The sequence below is a fragment of the Tympanuchus pallidicinctus genome, unplaced genomic scaffold, assembly GCF_026119805.1.
Source record: "Tympanuchus pallidicinctus isolate F22 unplaced genomic scaffold, pur_lepc_1.0 scaffold16, whole genome shotgun sequence".
In the NCBI taxonomy this organism is placed as follows: Eukaryota; Metazoa; Chordata; class Aves; order Galliformes; family Phasianidae; genus Tympanuchus; species Tympanuchus pallidicinctus.
The window spans coordinates 6,493,883-6,502,151 of NW_026294679.1; the positions used below are offsets into that span (position 1 = coordinate 6,493,883).

At 38.5% G+C, this 8,269-nt stretch overlaps 1 long non-coding RNA gene across 1 annotated transcript; it reads left to right on the forward strand.

Annotated features, from left to right (window-relative positions):
• The first annotated feature begins 12 nt into the window (after positions 1-12).
• LOC128077519 (uncharacterized) lies at positions 13-7,513 on the forward strand. The gene is made up of 3 exons (XR_008205043.1): positions 13-142; positions 4,290-4,337; positions 6,756-7,513. It is a non-coding gene; the product is annotated as an uncharacterized LOC128077519 (long non-coding RNA).
• The last annotated feature ends 756 nt before the right edge of the window (positions 7,514-8,269 follow it).

Genomic DNA, 8,269 nt, shown 5'->3' on the forward strand with positions numbered 1-8,269 from the left:
GAAAGCCCTGAGGCGGGCGGCGGGCTGGCCGTGATGCGCAGCTTTGTGCGTCCTGCATTTGCCCTCGGGGCGTTGTGTTGTTCCTTTGCCTAAAACCGTGGGCTGCCTGCCTGCTCCTCCTTCTCCGACTGGTTATGAGCAGGTATTGTTTAGTTCTAAAAGTCTCCGAACAACAAAGCTGTGTAAGATTATCGTCCTGAAAGAGAGACAGATTGCGGTCTGTGAAACGTCTGGTGAGGGTAGCGCTGCAAAAAGAAAGCTGCCTTTAAAAGCCCTTTACTTTCGATGAAAAGAAACGTTTCACAACCTAAATGATCATTTTTAGTCTGCGATTTCCTGCGAAAACTTTCACTTTGTTACGCTGCCCATTGGTAATTTTGTTGAAGTAACTGAAAATGGAGATACTTAAAAAGCTGTTAGCCGCAGCTTCCTCAGCTCTAAAATCAATACGTGTGGACCTCTGCTCATTGTACGTTTGCTTCTCTGGGCTGGGTGATAATGAAGAAAAATCCCCACTGAATCATTTTCTTTTCCTTTCACATCCTTCAGAAATAACATGGTGCTTCTCCAGAGAGTTAAACCCTCTTCTTCTTTTCTTTTTTTTTCCTTTTCCTTTTTTTTTTTTTTTTTTCTTTCAGCTTTTTCCTCGGGGGAGGTTTCAGAGCTGGCACTAGCCATGTCCCGAAGAGAGTGAAAAGTGAATGTGTGGTGCGGCTTTTCTGGCTCAGAGCAGCTCAGCGTGGTGTCTGCTGCTCCTTTATATCATAGAATGGCCTGGGTTGAAAAGGACCACAATGCTCATCTGGTTTCAACCCCCTGCTATGTGCAGAGTCGCCAACACCAGACCAGGCTGCCCAGAGCCACATCCAGCCTGACCTTGAATGCCTCCAGGGATGGGGCATCCACAGCCTCCTTGGGCAACCTGTTCCAGTGCTTCACCATCCTGTGTGAAAAACTACCTCATATCTAACCTAAATCACCCCTGGGGGGTCACTCAGCTGGGTGTGATGTGAAGAGTAGGTTCAGACCTGTGTGGCACATGATTTGGCCCACAGCATTCCCATTTAATGTTAAATGTTCCTGTGGGAATGCGGTTTTTGAGGTAACGGTGCTTGTGTGGTGCTTGGGGGCACCGGTACTTGATTACTGGGTAATCAAGTTACTGGTTTGGGGGTGCTGCCTGCTGCTGGATTTTGGTTGCCTTGAACTCTGTTTCCCACCTTCTTGTTTTTAAAGTGTTCAGAGTAAAATGCGGAGAAACAGCATTGCTTGTGGCTGTGTGGGTATTGATCAACAGTCTGGGAAGAGAAACCTGTCAATTTCCCTTGCTAGTTTTAGGAGAACAGTGAATCAAAGGAAGTTGGTGGTCACTTTCTACAATAGCCTTGCATTCTGTCTAAATTCATCGTTTTAAATAGCACCAAGGATTGCAAGTATTTATCACTTTTGCCTCATGATCAAGTGAACGTTGCATGAATTATTGGCGTAGTCGTGTAATTTCCATTAACAGTAATAGGAGCTGTAAGCATGTAGAAGGAGGATGGCTTATCCTATGATCCGACCTATTATGAAGTATTTAACTGATTAGTTAGGGTGCTGCAAGCCACTTCATACCATCGGTGAACTCCCTGCAACCCCATTATCTTCATTAGGCTTGTGTGGGTGTAATTAATTGGTGTTTAGTTAACAGTCGTGTTGAATGAAAAGAATTTAGTTCTATTTCTCTTAGTTTTATTGGCCCCATAGTGCTAACAGGCTAAAGTGTAATTAAAAACTCACTAATCAAAGTGCAAGTAGCAAGCTCTAAGGAACTCACACACGTGAGGGAAAAGCATGTGGTTGGTGTGAGTCTGTCCTTGCCAAATGAGCAGGTACAAATGACATCCTGCCCTAGTTCTTTTTCAGTCTTGAATTACAAAGGTGATTCAGTTATATTGTATGTGCTTTTAAACAGTACCCAACCACAAAGGCTGCCATTACCGCTTTCCTAGGGCTGTCTGGTAACACTGTACTGTGATGTCTTCTTAACTGATTTTTCTACTCAAAATGCTTATAGTTATATTGAACTTTGGTTAGACAGAAAAATCAATTTTATACTCCTTTACAGAGAAGCCATATGTAATTTTTTCTCTGCTTTTGATTTTGCTGTAGCTCCTTTGTCAGGAAATACCCTATGATCAGCTGCTCCTCGTTTATGATACCATATTCTGTGCATTACTTTGTTTCTCCCAGGCTTTTTTTTTTTATGTCTGGCTTGAGTCTTGTAGCAGTGATTATCAGCATACTGCTGGGTGTGCTAAACCCAAGTACAGTGTCACATGCCTACATGTTACATAAAGGATGTGATTTTTTCCATTCTGAAATGTTGCTATAAAGGCATAAATGTGCCCCTTAAATCAATTAAGATTGTGGTCTCCCTGCCATCTATGTTTCTTTAGGATTTCACAGAGGAGTAATGTGTGCTTATTCTGCTGGCAGGGTTCTTTGAAGTCAAGTCTGAGCGCATAAAAACTGCATGGCGTTTCCAATGAAATCAGGATTGCTGTTTTATCTTGGCAATACAAACACTCTTACATGAATATATTACTGGTTTTAAGGCATCCTCGTTTCTTAAAAAGAGGCTTTTTAAGGTTCTTCTCTTCATGTGTAAAAATAATTCTAGTGGCTTCCCCCCCCCAGATATATTCTATATAAGGCAAACAAGTAACAAAGTTGAATACAGGGTTGTATAAAGGATCAAGACAAGCCTTGGGTCATAGGATGCAGCTACGCATAACATTTAGGTTGGGCTTTCTGTCTAGATAAAAGTTACCCAAGAACTTCTGCAGTGTATCTGATGGATATGAGGAAATACATGTTAACAATTTAGCTTGTGTTTTGTTTTTCTTTTTTTTTTTCCTCTGGTGTTGTTATTTTAATTCCCAGAATACTCATGTAAGTGTTCATTTGCCTTGAGTAGTTGTTCTCCGCTCCAGTGGTTACTTCAAGTTGAGTGGGTTTTGGTACTAATTTATTTCTGAAGTTGGAGGATTCTTCCTGTGGCTCTGTGTGGCTCATGCTGTGCAAGGGTGAGCCAGGCCTTCTGCAGAGGAGGCCACAGGCCTGCAATGTGAGAGCTGATTGGCTTTCATTTATCATTCCAGCTCTGAAGGTAATTTGGAACGTGTGGTACTTCTGCTCAAGTCTTTCAGCTGATTTTTCAGTTTACAAAAGATTGTCTTCACATTTCTGTGATGTAACTGTTTTTTACTGTGTATTTTCTTTGTAATGCGCCACTTCTTGATGAGTGCTTTGATAGTTTTATTCCATGGCATCAGGAGTTCACTACGTGATTTCTTTGTGCATGCATTTTGAAGTACCCAGTATGAATTTTAAGACATTATGGAAGCCTATGTATTTCCAGGGTGTTGACACGATGGATTATAGAGATTTTTGTCTGTATTTTCAATAGGATACTCTGAAATGTTAGTACTCTTGTGAATATTTACAGAGTTAAGGTGTTACTGGGCTTTGTAAAACTCATATACAAACATTTTTTATGACATGAGGAGTCTCTGTTCATGCATCAGTTATTTTGTATCAGTTATCGATACAATTTCATAGATCGCATGGCAAACTGGCCATGCTGCATTTGGTACTTAGACAAAGCTGTGATGAAAAAGGTGAGCAGAGAGCTAAAAAGTAGGAGCATCTACTTAAGTTTTCTAGGTCTAGGGAAAAAAAAAACTTTTACATAAATCAGTGGAATTTATTCTTTCATTTTTTAAAAAAATATTTATTTATGGTCAGAATTATTTCCTTGGATGTGCTTTTTTTTTTTTTTTTTTTTTTTTTTTTTTTTTTTTAATTTGTGTATTTTTATTTGTATAAATCTTTCTGCTTTCAAAGAGCGTTGCCAAAATTATTTTTAATCTGAATTATATTTTAGCTTTACCCTTTGGGTTTCCCCCTTTCTTTTAAGGATCTCATATTTTTATATTGGATTGAAAATCCCCTACATTTTCTCAACCATAGTAAAAGCATTACTTGTAGTTCCAAGTACAGAAAGTTTTGGGATTGGAGGCAATCTGTTCCTGACTGCAGATCGAAGGCTTATATGACTGAGAAGCTGAACTAGTGCAGGTTATCTGTGGGATCCATGAAAATTAAAGTTTTAAATCACATTTACGTAGGAGCTTGTAATAGTTGAAGTGTGAATATTGTGATGAATGAGCAATAGCATTAACTGAATTCTCAAGTCCCGTAACTTGCTGACAGGTTTTAAGAGAATCTGTTCTGTTTCTTTCTAGGAAAAGTGAAGCCGAGAGCAGAGGATTTTAAGGAGTTCAAATAAAAAGGTAATTTTCACATTACTGTTTAGAACTGAGGCTTTTCTATGTCCTCTATTTTTTTTTTTCTTCAACACATTTTTTGGGACCAAACTGTGTATGGAAGAAAAGGAAGAATGGCATTTTTTTCCCCATGGTATATCTCCTGATTTTTGCAACCTTAATCACTTGGGGCATGTCTTGAACTTTTAACCTTCTTTCTCCAGCAACGATGCTGTGAATAATGGACTCTCCTGCTTGACACATAACTAGACTGCAGTTCAAAGTGGATGTCACAAACACTATTGCACCATCTGGAACAAAAGCTTGACCTATCATTTTGGGATAAGCCCACAAGATTATATGAATTTATAACTGACTTCATGTTTGTATTAGAGATACCTAAGTAGTGCAATTGTACAAATATTTTTTTAACAATTTTTGCCTCTCTTGATGGTATTTTTTGCACAAAACCCCCAGATTTTCAGATCTCAGATGAAAGTGAGTGGGGGAAACCCCACACCCCCCAAAATGTTAAATATTTCCCATGAGGCCAGGGAAATGCTGTACTCATTGTGACACTAAAATCCTCTATTTCCTTCTATTTCTGTTAATGCTATTGTTACCTTTAACAGTTTACTTCAGTTTGAGTCTTGCTCTGTAAAAAGAGAGAAATATTGTTCCTACATACTCTTGGAAAAAATAGCAATAAGAGAAGCTGGATGCAAACTGGAAAGCTTTTGAGAGCATACCTCCTGAAGTACACAGTATTCACAGTTCCATGCAAGATACTCAGTTACAAATCTGAATAATGTCCTGCAGCTGCAGAGAAGCACATATTCTTTCAAAGAATAAATTTACTGAAAGGCATTCCTGTTTTGAGTGTACATCATCAACAAAATATTGTTTTGGTGAATTCTGTGTGCTGATAGAATTATACTAGGAGCTACTTGTATGGCTTGGCTGAAAGCACTGATTTGGAGTGAGCTCAAACACCTTTGACTCTCCTCAGAAGTCAGTGAGACTTATAAATCTGTAGCATTTCTTACAGAATGGCTTGAAATTAGATGGAACTATGGGCATGAGGTCAGTCCAGCGGCTTTGCAGTTGTCTTTTAGGGAAAGAAGGAACTCTTATAGAGACAGTATCGCATGGAGAATAGTTTGATTTTCTCTTCTTTACTACCCCCCATCAATTATTTGTATGGATTGATAAGATAATCCCAGGCCTTTTCCAATCTGAAGAGTCCCAGCTCTCATTTTCTCTCCATGTGAGGGATGTTCCAGTCCTTTGATCATCTTTGTGCACTGTGCTGAACTCACTCCAGTAACTTCATATCTTTCTTGTGTAAGTTGCATGCATGGAAATTGTAAAGACAGATTTGGTGATGCTAGCGTAAGGATTTGATTGTTTGATGGAGGATAACTGGAAACATGCTTAAGAATAGAATTCAGTATCAGGCTCTGGGTTTCTATCAGGATTTATCAGAAAACCTGTGTGTGAGCCACTGAAAATATTACAGACTCATTCATTACATATAGCATTGATAGGAATGTACCTTTAACTCTTGAAGACTTTTTAACAAGTCTTCTGTTTTCTAGTCTCCATTTCTTACAAGAGCTACTAAGAGCAACATGGGACGAGAAACTGATAGAGATAATTGTTTGGTAGATGTCCCTCTAGAACTGCAATTGCACATTTTGTGAAATGTGTGTAGAACAATGAAAAAAAAACAGTATGGAAAACATATTAGCCAGAAAGCAATCAGCACACCTAATGTGTCCAAACAGCCATTATGAAAACCACCACTTTCTGCATCAAGGAAAGAGGATATGTTTGTTGTTAAGTGCTGGTATCTGCCCATCAGGCCGAGAGAAATACCCAACCTGCACAACTGGATTTGTCAGAGTAGTTTGAAAAACATCTGCTTTTTGCCTTTGCCAGTTTATTGATACTCTATTTCTTGGTCCATTCATGAGGGGGATAGCAGTTCAATAACACAATCTAGAACACTTCTGGCAATGCATGCTCTGTTTCAATAAGTAACCGTGACATTATTTGAGAAGTGCCTGTTCTATTTTAAAGTTAAATGAAATCCTAGCGCTTGTATTTTTAGAAGCTTAAATCCACAATGGACTATCAGATCATTTACTCTTGACCTCCCATGTATACCAAGCTTTGCGCTGCTGTTTTTGCATGCGATTTAAAAGATTAAACAGTTTTAGTTTTAATTTGAGAATAATTGCTGCCTGCTTGCAGCATAATATCTTAATAAAGAGCATAGCTCTTAATTAAAAATTGTGTATCTTTTAATTATGTATTCTATGAGCATTGACTGTAACAGGCAAGAAAATGAGCATAGGAACATCTTAAATTCCCTGGCTACTTGTCAGAAGATAGTAGAGTTTTTCTTTTATGTTTTCTACTTCTAAACAGTCATTTTTTCAGGGCTGCCATGAAGCGTTTGTGAAGCTACTGCGCCAGCCTGCCCTGTGATGGGAGTTCATTCAAAGGCCATGTTGTTTCAGGACAAGCATCAGTAGCAATTACCACTTCCAGCTTTTCTCTGGAAGTGTGAGTTTTTGCCAGGGGCTCCAGAGTCGCTCTGCTAGCTTCAGCCTCAGAAAGAAAGATCGGTTATTCTCAGTTTCCTCTGTCAGTTCGTAATGCTTAAATTTCAGATCGAAATTGTACTCTCAGTGGCTATTGTGGGGCTGTGCATTTGAAAAAATATCTGGATCTTTCCCACTATGATCATCTTTCAGCTGGTCGGTGTGTGATGCTATGTAAAACAGCCACCATGCTTGCCTACGTTAGAGGCACTACCAGAGAATAAAGAATTTCACTGCCATGATGACTCAGCACATGAATAGCTTATAATGATCTGGTTCTCTGACCTTTTCCCCAGCCTCTAAGAAGCTTTCAAAAGCTATTTATTCTTTATGGAATTTGTGATTTAAAAACAAAACAAAAAAACCAACTTGACAGCTATGAATGACAGTACATAGAGATGGATTAAAAAAAAAAAGAATTCAAAATGAGAAAAGATGAGATTTTGTACAGTTTTTCAGATTTTTGTTCTGATTAGGTTTTACAAATATGGACTTTTTTTTGCCTGTTTGCACAGACAGCCAAATAAACTGTGATCTGAATTTTGTACCAAACCTCTAAAACCTGAGTACTAAAGTGATGAAAATCATAATGCCTTTGGGTGCACTCTTGAATCAGTGCATAACATGGCAGAGTTTTTGTTATAAATTACTGCATGTTTCAAACAAAGACAGGAATTAAATATGGTCTCAAGACATTTCTGTTGGTTTGATTGTTGTTAGAATCAGTGTTAGTATGGCATTTTTATAAGCTGTTGCTTTCTAAAGCTATGGAGCAGAGCGACACAAAATATGGTCTTAGTTGATAAGTCACTGTTAGCAAATGACTGATTTGAAGGGGATTAAACTCACTATTCAGTAACTAAACCCACTTCTTCAGGCCACTCCAGGCTTTCTGTGAGGCTCTTCTGCATATGCACGACTTTTTAAGGTTAAAAAGAAATTACATTAGTCTGGTTTTAAGAACTGGAATAGGAACTGGGGAAAATGTAAAAGAAGCAATTATAGAATGTTGTCCCTCAAAGCTAAAAGAAATAATGCATTAATTCAATGTAAATGGGAAAAAAATAGGTCCTGTATGGATTGGTGTTTGTTTGTTGTTTAGCTTCTTTAAAAATAGTCGTGAAAACATAAAATATGTGAAAGTGATCCTCATAAAGCACAATCATCCACCAGAGCTGGCCGTGCCAAACTTGCTCTATATGCCCATATGCATCCATCTATGGGAGCTGCTGCTTTTTTGCCTCCTTGTTCTTGAACTTCACTAAGAGCTTTCAATTGCTCTGACATTTTCAGCCAAGGAAGTAATAGTTGTTGCTGAGCAATATTCTACAACCAATTATCTTATCTGAT